This window comes from Coffea arabica, chromosome 1e (genome assembly GCF_036785885.1).
Source record: "Coffea arabica cultivar ET-39 chromosome 1e, Coffea Arabica ET-39 HiFi, whole genome shotgun sequence".
NCBI classification, from domain to species: Eukaryota; Viridiplantae; Streptophyta; class Magnoliopsida; order Gentianales; family Rubiaceae; genus Coffea; species Coffea arabica.
Window position 1 is genome coordinate 37,223,926 of NC_092311.1, and position 14,812 is coordinate 37,238,737.

Genomic DNA, 14,812 nt, shown 5'->3' on the forward strand with positions numbered 1-14,812 from the left:
CACCAATAAAAATCGCAATTATCAATCTTTTGAATTAGCCAAAAATTCAATGTTAATTATCACATTTGATACTATGCGAAATCTAAATCAATACCCATTAAGTTTTTTACAAACAATATATAACATGTGACAAATAAAAGTCAAATAAATTAATATAACAAAATCTTAATTTTGCCACAAACATAATAAATGCCAAGAAATGATATATTATTTTATCACAATAAAATACCATATTGTTTATTTTAAATTTGACTTTTCATATACATATTAGTACTACACTACATAAATTCACTTAGAATAATTCACTTTTGCTCCGTTACATTGACAAGTAAACAATGAAAAAAAAAATGGAAAGCTATTGAAAACCCAAGTCGTGCTTCTCATTTATGATTTGATGTTACATTGACAAGGAAACAACGGGAAAAAAGAATGGAAGGATACCTTTATGGTGGGAACCTGCCTATGGTAGGAAGACGGAGACGTTAAATTGTTGTACAGCACGTGGAGAGGAAATATACCAGAAACGTCTGCGATGTAACCAAAAAGCACACTGACTTCCGTATGAGTTGGGACAGGAAGTGTTTTTGCATGTTAAAACCAGAGGCATTTATGTATTTGTAAATGTACCCATTATGACATGAAATATGTTGCAAATGCCTTGGACAAAAAATGTGCATAAAGAAGGTACTGAAATTTTAAGAAATAATAAATGATTATCACACACGCGTGGAGGATAATAATTTGGAAGAAGGAAAAGTGGAGGTAAATCAAAGGATTCAAGCCTTCATTATATTTATATACATATATAAATTTAGTGACCAAGTGTTCAGCTTAAGCATTCGGGAAAATGGTCCCATGACTATCGTTATGGTAAAAAAACTTATTATAATAGATTATAATAAATTTAGCAACCATTTGATTACCTGTTGGACTTATCCACTTGAATAGGATTATGCGTAAAAATAAGGAAGTAAGTTTGTCATCTAAAATAGTAAGTTAACGTAATAAACTAGTAATTTTTGCAGCCCAAAACGTGAATTGAAAGTATTACAAAACATACTTTTTAAAGAGATAAATTACAATTTTTATCCTCAATATACTTTTGAGGGAGTAAGTTTATTTGAAGTAATAGTATGTTTTTATACATAAATAATCATTTTTACTTATAACATAGTAAATTTGATTAATGACAAAAACATGCTAATTTATGGCAAAAATTCTCTATTATGCTTAAAAAACTTATGCCAAGCCCATATTTTATTGTTATTTAAAATAACACTAAAATGTTTTATTAATGATTAAAACTGAGTACCTTACTTAGTAAGTAATGTTAATATACTTGTATAAATACTTGATCGTATGTGAAAAAATTAGTATTTTTGAAATTTATACATAATTAAATTTTTTCTGTTGCAGTTTAAAAAAAAAGTAAGCGAAATTTTTTTTTGCGCAAAGCACCAAAATTCACAAGTCAAAATAGTTGGTCTGAAAGGGAAAGATACAGCTGAATAGCATTGTTTAAAGTACCAAATAAATAGATGTAAAATGCTGGTTAAAAACTGGTAGTTAGACATATAACAAAGGAAAGTCATAAAAATCAGGCCATTTATGGAAAAAGTTTTCATTAATAAAAATTCCAGCTCTTCACGGCTTTCTTACCAGTCCTCCAAAGCATGAGCAAAGTGCCAATATTTGAAATAGTAATCTTTTCGATTTATACAAAATTAATTTATTTTTTACAAATTAAAAAAATAATTGAAATTTTTTATCAGAAAGCAAATAAGTCAAAAGGTTGGTCTAAAAGGGAAAGGAATAGCAGATATGTACAGTACTTGTATTTCATGTTCGAAGGACTACAGTGTTGTTTTTTACAATACCCCGAAAAATATGCAATGCAAACGGAACCGATTCTTCATTATTTAAAATACCAAATCTGTGATTGTGTTTTAACTGTTATCCATTGGTATTCTAAAGTATCATTTTTTCATCCAATACCACCTCTTTAACACTCGTTTCCCCTTAAAAAAATTATTTATTGGATGAAAAAAATAAACCTTTTATGCAATAAAACATTAACTCTTTATGTCTTTCCTCCATTATAAGAACAAAGTACTCATTTTTCCCTAAAAAATTAATGGATAAAATAAAATAAAATAAAATAAAAAATCGATTTTAGGTTAAAACACTAGCTCTTTATGACTTTTCTCCATTATAAGAGCACAGTACCCATTTTCCTCATCAAAAATTTTATTTATCGGATAAAATAAAAATAAACCCATTTTCCCATAAAACACCAGCTCTTTATGACATTTCTCCATTATAAGAATAAAGTAACCATTTTCTCACAAAAATTTATTTATCACCTAAACTTAAAATAAACCCATTTTTTAATAAAATACTAACTCTTTAGCACTTTCCTCCATTATAAGAATACAGTACCGATTTTTGCATAAACAAAATTTATTTATTGACTAAACTAAAATGAAATCCGTTTTCCAATAAAACACTAACTCTTCTTTATAACTTTTCTCCATTATAAGAACAAAGTACCCATTTTGTCATTAAAAAATTTATTTATCGGCTAAACTAAAAATAAACTCATTTTTCAATAAAATACTACCTCTTTATCATGTTCCCCTGTTATAAGAACACAGTACCCATTTTTGCATATAAAAATTTTATTTATCGGATAAGATAAAATTAATTCTGTTTTCCAATAAAACACTAGCTTTATGGCTTTCCTCCATTATGAGAATAGAGTACCCATTTTTCATAAACAAATTTATTTATTGGATAAAATAAAAATAATTCAGTTTTTCAATAAAGGACCAGCTACTTGTGGCTTTCCTCCATAAATTATCTATTTTCATACGTTAATTTTTTAGTTAGATAAAATCAGAATGAAATTAGGTTGAACAATAAATTACCCTTTACAATGAAATTGAAATACAGAAAAGTAACCCATAGCAAGTTTTAACTCCATTTCCAATACAAAAATATGCTACGAATTCTTTTGGCAACCGCAAGACACCTCATTCATAAAGTCTCAAGAAAACTTTCCAACCATTATGCAAAAGCAACTTATTCATTCTAAATTTTTAGCATTAATTTGATTATCAATTGGACGTATCCACCTAAATAGGATAATATGTATTTTCTGGGACACAAGACATAATAGGAATTAAACTTGCATTAATGTAGACCTAACAAAATGAGAGAAATAGCATAACAATTAATACAATAATAAGAATAACAGAGTTGGTATAACAAAATTAGTTTAGTCTACAAATTTATTTTTTTCTGCAGATAGTTTGCGAATATGACATTCAACCACCAAAAAAAAGACATCTATATCTGTCTATATGTATTGCAGAGAGAATTTTAGATAAGGAGCTTTTCAAATTGTCAAAAGTTCGAATACTATTTTATTACAATTTTACATTTCTAAAATTAAGAAATGTTTATCTCACAACTAATCCTTTAATTGCTCGTACAAATCCTATAATCATGCTCATGTTTTTCCCACATTTCCCTCACATTTTCCCCACTAACCAATAAAATTAAAACTCCCGAATTTTAACTAACAGATAATAACCAAGCATGTCAAATTAATATCTGCAAATTCCAATTAACATCTCACATTTACTGCTGACTTTACTGATAGTATTAACTAACAGTTATTACTGACATTCACAACTCACACTTACCACATTACTCATAATAATAACTAACTGTTAATTTAAGATATTCGCAACAGTGAAAGTCACATATCCAAAATTTAGGAGCATGTAGAAATAATAATTTTCACAATTCAATGTATTTTATTGCCATAATATAGTTTACTCTCAGAATCATTCACAAAACTGCTGCACACTAATCCAATTGACCCATTTAATTTGCCATCATATAAATTCAATACAGTGAAAAAATTATGTATTATACATTTTTTCACTAAGGATAAATCTCAGTTACAAACATTTCAATCAGTGACAAAGCCAAGATTTTTTCTCTAGAGAGGCTAAAATGGATACTCAGTTTTTATAATGGAGAAAAGTCATAAAGAGTTAGTGTTTTATTGAACAATGGATTTATTTTAATTTCATCCGATAAATGGATTTGTTTATGCAAAAATGGGTACTCTGTTCTTATAATGGCAGAAAGCCATAAAGAGCTAGTGTTTTATTGAAAAATCGAATTTTCATGTATTTTATCCGACAAATAAATTGATTTATGGGGAAATTGGTGTTAAAGAGGTGGAATTTTTGTAGAGGGGCTGAAATGGGTACTCTGTTTTTATATTGGAGGAAAGGCATAAAGAGTTAGTGTTTTATTGAACAATGGATTTATTTTTATTTCATCCGATAAATAAATTTGTTTATGCAAAAATGGGTACTCTGTTCTTATAATGGAGGAAAGCCATAAACAACTACTGTTTTATTGAAAACCGAATATCATGTATTTTATCCGATAAATGAATTGGTTTATGGGAAAATTAGTGTTAAAGAGATGAAATTTGATGGGAAAATGATACTTTATGATACCAATGAATAATAGTTACAACACAATCACAGATTTGATATTTTAAATAGTGAAGAATCGGTTCCGTTTCGATTACATATTTTTCGGGATATTTTTCAAAAATAGCACTACAGTTCTTCGAACATAAACTATAGGTACTGTACGTATATGCTATTCTTTTTCCTTTTACACCATTCCTTTGACTTATGTGCTTTCTCATAAAAGATTCTCATTCATTTTTTAAATGGAAAAAAATTAACGAAATATGTATAATTCAAATAAAATACTATTTTAATTATTGCCATTTTGCTCATACGTTGCAAGACTGATAAGAAAATCGTAAAGCGTTGCTATTTTTATGAATGACAACTTTTCCCGTAAATGGCCCGCTCTTTATGTCTTTTCTTTATTATATGTCAACGCACCTGCTTTTAACGAGCATTTTACATCTAATTTATTTAGTACTATAAACAATGATATTCAGAATGTTTCTTTCCCCTTTAGACCAACAACTTTGACTTGTGGATTTTTGTGCTCTGAGAAAAAAGATTTTCGCTTACCTTTTTTTTTTAAACTGCAAAAGAAAAAATCAATTTTTCCCCATAAATCTCAAAAATGCTTATTTATACACATACCATCAAGTATGTATACAAGTATAATAACTGTACTGACTAAGTAACGTACTCAGTTTTAATGATTAATACTACATTTTTGTGTTATTTCAAATAACTCTAAAATATGGGCTTCGTATAAGTTTTTTAAGCATAATACAATATTATGGCCACAAATTAGCATGTTTTTGTCATTAATCAAATTTACTATGTTATAACTAAAACTCACTATTTCTGTATAAAAACATATTTTTACTTCAAATAAACTTACTCCCTCAAAAGTATATTTGGGATATACTATTGTAATTTATCTCTTTAAAAAATATGTTTCATATTAATTACAATTTACCTTTTCGACTGCAAAAGTTACTAATTTATTACGTTAATTTACTATTTTGAATGACAAATTTACTCCCTTATTTTTACCTATAATCATATTCAAGTGGATAGGTCTAACGGGTAATCAAATGATCGTTAAAATTTTTAGAACCTATTATATCATGTCTAAAACTGTGTTGTTTACCGTATCGATAGTTATGGGACCATTTTCTCGAATGCTTAAGCTGAACACTTGGGTACTAAATTTATATATGTATATAAATATAATGAAGGCTTGAATCCTTTCGTTTACCTCCACTTTTCCTTCTTCCAAATTATTATCCCCTATGCGTGTGCGATAATCATTTATGATTTCTTAAAATTTCGGTACCTTCTTTACGCACATTTTTTGTCCAAGGCATTTGCAACATTTTTCCATTGGTAATGGGTACATTTGCAAATACATAAATGCCTCTGATTTTAACATGCAATAACACTTCCTGGCCCAACTCGTACGGAAGTCAGTGTGCTTTCTGGTTGGATCCACAGACGATTCTCATATATTTCCTCTTCACGCGTTGTGCAACAATTAAACGTCTCTGTTTGGACTGTATATAACGTCAACACGTGTCACTCTCTGCCGGTCTTCCTACCATAGGCATGTTCCCACCATAAAGGTTTCCAAGAATGGAAAGCTACTGAAAACCCAGGTCTTGCTTCTCATTTATGATTTGAGGTCATGATGTAACAGGTCTAGGCATTTGAGTGGAATGTACATTGGAATTTGATTTGGATAAGAATTTATTCATTTTTTGCTTGATTAGTGACAAATAAAAACTCAGGTCTAGGCTTATAATTTGGATGAGAATGTATTCATTTTTTTCGATAAGAATTTGTAATTTGGATAAGAATTTGACAAGTAAACAATGGGAAAAAATAATGGAAAGCTATTGAAAACCCAGGTCTTGCTTCTCATTTATGATTTGAGGTCATGATGTAACAGGTCTAGGCATTTGAGTGGAATGTATATTGGAATTTGATTTGGATGAGAATTTATTCATTTTTTTGCTTGATTAGTGACAAAAAAAAAACTCATATGGCTTATAATCACTCTCAATCTGATTTCAATAAGTATATTTAATGTACAAATGAAAGAGTAACAAAAAAGAATGAGAAAAAATCTTCTAGTTCTGTTGGACTGAAACTAATATTTCATGATTCGCGTTTCAGATTTTTTTCCGAAATGATTTGAAATGACATGGGAAGAAATCACATAAACATAAAATTGACAAGTTAAAGAGATACTTGGGATTGAGGGAGAGGAAGGTTCATTTTGGTCGTTTATGGTTTTTTGGCTTGTGTATACACTACGTTGTTTAGAGCCGAATATTGATCCAAGAGGTAAAATTCACCCTTTCTAAGCACATATGTTGGGATTTAACTCTTATTGCTATTGTTGACGCACTCATGTAGTAAGATTCTTGTTGTAACAATGTACTAAAACTAGTAAAAACCGAAAATAAGACGAAGGAAAAATAAACATGAAAGTTGTTTTGATCATTCTACTTTTGTATGATACTCTAACAAAAGTTCTAGTACCAGAATAATTCATCAAAATCTGGTGTTGTAAACACGCACTTCAAGCCTCTTGCCTAAAAAAGTAAAAAAACACCAACTGAGGAATTACTCCGAATTTTTTTGTTTGCAAATGTCATGATTTATTTTTACGAGAGAATTACTATTTGGATATCCAATTTTTCGGGGGGATAGACGAATGTAGCCCTAGATAATTTGGTAAAAAGAAAAAAATAATTCCTTTTGTTAAGTAATACTTAAAATTTTTGTTTAAATACAGCTTTTAAAGCATCATAGTAATTTTATTACAATGCACGGAGGAATTTCTATTTCAAGTTTAAGATGGAAAAGAACTGAATGAAAAAAATGAAGTTCGACCGAAATAGATGTCAGCCAACAAGCTCAAACAAAAAAAATAAAGGATAAGCGTCTTTGAATGAAAATACTTGACTTTGGGAGCACACATATTATGCTGATACATATTTTCAAGTGTAAATATGTCATCACAACCTACATATAAAGATGATTAAGCATAAGAAACTTCATATTCTTTTATGCTTGCAATTCATAGAAACATTCATGCACTAACAAGAAGTTATTTAACCTTATTTTCAGCTTAAGTTTTTCTTTCTTCAAATTCTTTATGTTCGTTTAATGGATACGTTTTCATTATAAAAACCTTTTAATGATTCGGGACCGAGTAATTTTTTGTTGTTGTTTTATAGTTTAAGAAGTGATTTAGTTGCAAATTAGCATTTAGGAAGCCAAGGTGCACAGCATAATGTATAAAACCTTTTGTTGTTCGTTTGATATTTCTATTATACCCCTAGAATTGGCTAAAAATTTTGAAGGCAAAATAAGTAAAGAAAAACACATTTCCCAACCTACCTTTTTATATTTCCAATCACCTTTTTATCTCACATATATCATATCACAAAAAGTGCTATAGTAATTATTCCAAATAATATTTCAAATAATACACTATCCAAACAAACTGTAAAATTAACTGGCTATATCTCAAGGGGAGATTTTGTAATTAATTCTAATTTTAATTAACATTCCTAGAGATATTTGAAATCTGTCCATGAAGTTGATTGTGGGAAAAAAAATTTAAGAGCAAGAGTTGGATTGATAAATTCTAAAAGGAAGGTGATATGGCACGTAAATTTTTAGTGAAGGAAAATTCCAAAGAGTAAAATGCTTTCTGTCACAGAACCCACGTAAGAATCCGGTACTCAAGTAATGCACTTATAAAATATGGCTAAAATCGATCACAAGTTAATTTTGTAGAAGAATGTTTCATCAAATTCTGATGCAACTCCATTTGATGATTAAAATTTAAATATTGTAACATAAACTAACAATCAATATTATGGATTTTTCTTTTATTTTGTAACTGTAATTCAAATTTCAAACTTCCAGAATTTATACATGAATAAATTAATTGTACAAGTTGGTTTTTTTTTTCACTTTAGCGGCAACTTCTAGCCTAGTCTAGCCTACTCCTACTCCTAAGGGGGGGAGAACTTACTTTTTAAGGGAAGCGACTCTAGGGAGTGGGTCAATTGAGTATGGGGAACCAGACGGGGACTTAACCACCATCTGACCAGACGGGTGCACCACTCACCCGCATGGATTTAAAACACTCCTCATATTGAGGCACGTTGATGGGAGGCAAGATTTGAACCCTTGACCTCCTATCCTACTATATACAGTGGTGGCCAACTCCTCTATTGGGAGTTGGTTATTTGTACAAGTTGGTTGAGAAAGAAAATTTTTTGAGTTGCCATATAAACGGCAGACTTGCTATCAATACTTGAGAAACGAAGCTTTTCTCTTGATTTCTCAAAACACTTGATTTCCCCTTACAGATTTGAAGCATAGTTATTAAACTCAGATCAGCCCGATGGTCAAATTGGTCATCCCGCTGAACAAGTCGTTGCATCAGGTTGGGTCTCTAATTGGATCACTTGAGCACAGATTTCGTTGACTGGTTAATGCCAGCAATTAAATCGAATTAGACTGGAATCCGACCGATTTTGTCAATGAGCCGGATTTTATGGAAAAGATGTTAGTAAGCTCTTATCAAGATTTGAACTTAGGACTTTAAGCATAAATGTATGGTATACTCACCACCATACCACTTGACATATGTAAGTTGAATAGCATTCTTATGCTATATGAATGTTTTGTCAATTCTATCTTTGTTTTTTTTTTATTTTTCCAAACCATTATTTGAAATCTTTTAATAAAAATTTATGACCCCCCTCCCCAAACATTATAAGTTATAAAATGGATTTTAAAAATATTATATTACATAATCTATTTTAAAGACAATTATTGTTTCAAGTAATTATTTGCACTTAAGATTTGTAAATAAACTCGATAATTACACTAAATACGATAAAATTTTATGCTTGAAGTTTGGTGGATTATTAATTAAATTTATGTTTTGTTGATTCTTATATGAATTAATTATTCTACAATGAATTAAATTAAATAAGCATTTACTATGGCATTTTTTATTATAGTTTATAACATATATCTCATATCAAAAATTATGAGACATAATATTTAATTATATTTAGTGACCCACTGGTTCAACCATTTACTAACTGGTTGAACCAATGATTCGTTGACCCACCTCCTTCGTCAAATTCCTTTGTGGGCCGGGTTTAATAACTATGATTTGAAAAGTTATTTTTGTGTTTTAGAAAATGGATAATAATAATTACAAGTATTAGAGTTGGGATGGCCCAACATTTGAGTTCAAACGCGCCATAGCATCCAGAGAGCTAATTGTTAAATCTGGAAACATTTCGGACTTCAAAACACGTAGTTTGGGCCGCCAACGTCCACTTGCACAGATTTGTGTAGGTTTTCTAAACGACTCAACAATCCCCCACTAATTTGCAAAACATGTGTATCCTAAACCATGAACTCTTCAATAGTTCAACTTTAATGGATGAATCTTAAGCATAATCAGAAGTATCTCTTGATAATTTAAAAAAAAAAGAAGAAGTTTCTCTTGATTTAAACTTCTAACTGGTATAGATGATTTAAATTTATAATGTAGTTGTTAGTGTTCTTAAATTAGGGAAGTTCTACGGTCTCTTTAGAGCACTGTGCCGACGAAATTAAATTTATTGTTGGATATAAAATAGGAATTATCAATCTTTAGATTATTTTAAGAGTTTAAATTACTAAATGATATGATAAGATATGAATAGATTAAAATTATAGGTACCGTACCAAAAAAGGACTGTAGCATTTTTCCTTAAATTAAACTATATCTCTTAAATGTCAAAGACTAAGGCTCCGTTTGATAACACTGAATCTGAATTCTGAATTCTGAATTCTGAATACTGAAATAATTAATTTGCTGAATTTTAAGCACTGAAAAGAGATATATGAATGTCTGAATCTTAATGCTGAATCTATTTATACTGTTTGATAAATATTCATAACTTAATGCTTAATAAGCTAAATTGTACAATTTTGCCCTTCTATCTTTTAATCCAAAAAGGAAATAGAACCTATGATTTAATTAGCTTAAAATTGTTAGGTATGAAAAAGACAATATTTATTTTTAAATCAAATTAATATAAAAGAAGAAATATATTATGCAAAACATTAAAAGAAACATTACAATCCAATAATTCATATAACATATAAATTCGACCTAAAAAATTTAGAAATGATTGTTTGAATAGAGAATATCAGATTGTTTTGTTTAATTAGATAAGGATTTTGAATAGAGAATATTAGGTTGTTTAATTAGATAAGGATTTTGAATGTAATTAACAAATAGGGATAGATTTGGTAGATAAGATAAAGTAGTTGAAGTAAATCTCTTGATTCTTATCAAATTAAGCATTCAGTTACGATTCTTGTGCTGAAAAAAATACATACAAATTTAGCACCACTTAATAAGTTCAGCAGGTGAATTTTTATTTATCAAACACCCAAAATCTCTTAATGTCTGAATGAATTCAGTTTCAGCACTTTTTTATGTTATCAAACAGGCACTAAAACACAGCACAATTAATGATATATACTTTTCTCGAGGTTAATATTAGCTTTACAGCTATTTTACCCACGTGCTAAAGTGTGATTACAGGATGATAAAGAAGATTATGGGTCGTCATGGCGGATTTTATGGAGAGTAATGCCTTGTATTCCGGCATTCAGGGTGTTGTTGCCGCAAAGGCAGAATGGAGTAAGAAGAACTGAAAAAGAGGAGGAGAGCAAAACGCATTTTCAGTTTGCGTATTGGGGTATTTTGTGTGCATGGGATTTGGGAACAAGAAGAGTTTGATATGTTGACAAAGGAACGATTGAAAACTCGAGTTTTGTTTCTTATTTATGATTTGAGGTCATGATGCAATAGGTCTAGGCATTTGAGTGGAATTTACATTGAAATTTCATTTGGATGACAATATGTTCATTTCTTGGTTCATTTGTGACAAAATAAAACTCGTACCATTTGATAAGTATACTAGTTTTGGGCATAAGCTTAAATTAGTTATTTGTTGCATTTGAAGAACCACAAAATTCTGCTTTCTAGAGCTGATTGGACAAAAATTTTACCATACAACTCCATAAAATTTCCACCAAAAAAAAGAAAATCATCTTCACATAATGAAAATAAAGATAGGTACATTTGTCAACTCAATTGCCAGTGAAGTATTTATAAAGGAAATTTTAATCTACTTTTCCATTTCCTTTGCCTTGATTCTTTTTCGTTTCAAACTTTACATGTATGTGTGCAATAGTCCCCACCGCAGTTTCCTCCTTCCTCTACTCTTCTCCTCTTCTTTAGTCGCAATAGCAAGCTTCCTCTGTTTTTTGAGCTCCCTAATCTTCCGAAGAGGATAGGATTAAATTTTTGTCTGAACCTCATATTGAAACCAATTCCAACTATCAACAGGAAAGAAACAGTAAATATTTACTATTATCCAAACATTAAATGAAGGCAGAACTAACAAGAAAGTACAAAGGAGATTTTAAGCATAAAGTGTGATTACCAAATTCCCAATTCCCGTGAGAGATAGTTGATACTCACCTGCATATGCACAAAATGTTCAAATGCAGTTTGAAATTCCCAGTTCCCGTGAGAGGTAGTTGATACATGTCTGTATATGCACAAAAAGGTTCAAACGCAGTTCAAACGCAGCAAGATAAAGGATCATTCTCCTTGTCTACAAGTATGATCTTTTCTCTGCAATGTGAGTAGGGAAGGCCTGCAACGTGCTTAGTCCCTTCAATATATCATATTTGCAATAGCTGCACAAAGTCAATCAAGAGCTTGAATCTCACACTGCAAATCCCATCACCAAAATTTTTCTTTTGACTAGGAAATTACATTTGAAAGTTTCTTATCCTCTAATCATGACTATAGTAAATTCCAATTCAACACATCATCTTTTAGCTACTATTAGAATCCACCACAGAAAAAGAGGAAGTAACAAAACTTCCAACAAATTAATGTAAAATTCCTCTATTTCAATAACATTCTTTTCCAAATTTCCCAAAAAAAAAATTGAGAAAAAACCATAGAAAATCTCTCCATACAACCTGGATAAGCAAGTAAGAGGAAACCTGCTGTGCAGTTATAAAAAATTCTCAAAAAAGGCCCAGTTTGTATTTGAAACAGTGGTTGTAGAGCATTGAATCATCTCTAATGTCCTAAATGACTTCTTTCTGAAATCCAAACAATATCAAAAGTTCATCACCTTTTCTCTTCTAAGCTAACTACTAAGCTAAAAGCTAAAAATAATATGCAAACCTAGTTGGTTCAATGATTTTTTTTTTTTCCAAATTTGCAATAACTTGAACTGAATATATCATATTTCTTCAACAATACAGAGGGTATATCATTATAAAGCTGGCCAGTCATAAAATATACAATAGCACAGATGCTTTCCTCAATGCAAAGGCCATGTTTTTTCTACTTTTGTTTTTATTCAGATATGAAAGCTCTCAACTTGCACACTGCCCATGCTTTTTCAACTCTTAATACCATAAGAAACAGAAGAGGAAAAGAGAATGCAGAGCTATCCTAAGTGATAACTTATCATGGTTGAAGTTCAATGATCAACTAACTTCAAAAACTCCAGCAACATTATAACAGCAGAAAAGCCAAAATGTGCCTAAATAAATCCGAAATTGCTGTAATTTAAAACAATTATAAAGCTGCGACTGAGCTCATGTTGGTACTGAACTTGACTGGTATAAGTTCACTTAATTTTCATCGATGGGAAATTGCATGAGAAGTATAGCAGTCGACTCTAATGAAATCATATGACCCTTTAACCAATTGTTCTATTCATGCATGAATCTTAGAAGCACAGCTCTCACAAAAGCCGCAATGATGAACTGATAGTCACCAATAATTTTGCAATCCTATTATTTATATTAAAAAACAGAGTGAATTTAATAATGGAAAAATCCTACAATTACACCACACCTTCCCTAAAAATCACGAATACTGATTTCTAGTTGCTGGACAAAAACCAATAACAGCATCCATTACAACCAACCCAAAGAAAGAAGTTGATCATAGCTAAACTTTCGGTAAATAGCATTTTTGTGGATATATAACCCCAAGCGCATCACTGGGAAGGGCTATCCGAAATAATCTAATGTAGAAAATTGCAAGAAAAAGCAATACCTATTCTGTGATGTCAAGGCCCAACATTGAATATCACCACAGTATTAGATTTAGAAATTAATTTTGATGCCCAGTATCCTATACCGCCTTTGATTTTTAAACTTCATCAAAATACCAAAGTAAAGTTGGGAACTTAGCAAAATCATACGTGAAAAGGCTCAGTATTCAATGCCAAGAGGGAGGAATAGTGCCATGGCTGCAACCCAGTTGCGTGCAAGCGAGGGGAACTATTAAATTTGTTCCCATCTGAGATCTGCCATTCGAGTGGCCCTGCCATGGAATGGGTCCACAACCTCCATGCCGAATTCATAAACCACTACAAAAATAACATCATAGCCGGCATTATGAATTTTGCTATAACAGATTCCATGGGAGGCGGTTTGGATATAGACTTTAGGTTGGATTAGGAGGGTGAAAGGGAAGAAGGAAATTTCTCAAAGGGATAAGCTCATTAAGAGGATAGAAGGACAGAGTACAGGAGGCGGTGAAAGCAAGGGGTGGGCGCTCGACAGAGAATGCAAAGAATATAATCGCTGCCATCAGGTACTGTATCTGAAAAGTGAAAAGTGCGAAAAAACACGTGGCATCTCAGCCCATGACAGCAAGAATGAAATGGGAATATCAAAGCAAATTTCTTTCCTATCCACGTGGAAAGATCGTGGGGCATTAGTCTCTGGGTTTAAGGTTTATGGATGGCCGGTTCTATCATCAATTAGCTGAACTTGGTTGCTTTGTAGGTCTCACCTTAAATTGCTCGTTTGGGCTGTTTTTTGATGTTCTCCAAGTGTTTAATCTAATTGTGTGCGTGAATTCTTGATCATTTGTGAGAAAAAATCGTTTGGCTGTTCGTTGATGTTCTCCGAGTGTTTAATCTAACTGTGTGCATGAATACTTAATCATTTGTGAGAAAAAATCGTGGGGCATTGGTCTCTGGTTCAAGGTCCATGAGTGGCCGATTCTGTCACAAATTGGCTGAACCTGGTTGCTTTGTGAATCCCACCTTAGATTGTTTGTGCCTTGGTTCTTGATCATTTGTGAGAAAAAAAAAGAAGCAAATTTCTTTCTGTTGACCAAAAGACCCTCAATTAATGGAGCAGAAAATCGAGAACGCCCTTTA

At 31.0% G+C, this 14,812-nt stretch overlaps 1 long non-coding RNA gene across 1 annotated transcript; it reads right to left on the reverse strand.

Moving 5' to 3' along the window:
- Positions 1-11,595: 11,595 nt before the first annotated feature.
- On the reverse strand, positions 11,596-14,242 carry LOC140009501 (uncharacterized). Its single transcript, XR_011816914.1, has 2 exons — positions 12,088-14,242; positions 11,596-11,942 (listed from the first exon to the last, which is right to left on the reverse strand). It is a non-coding gene; the product is annotated as an uncharacterized lncRNA (long non-coding RNA).
- Between the last annotated feature and the right edge of the window lie 570 nt (positions 14,243-14,812).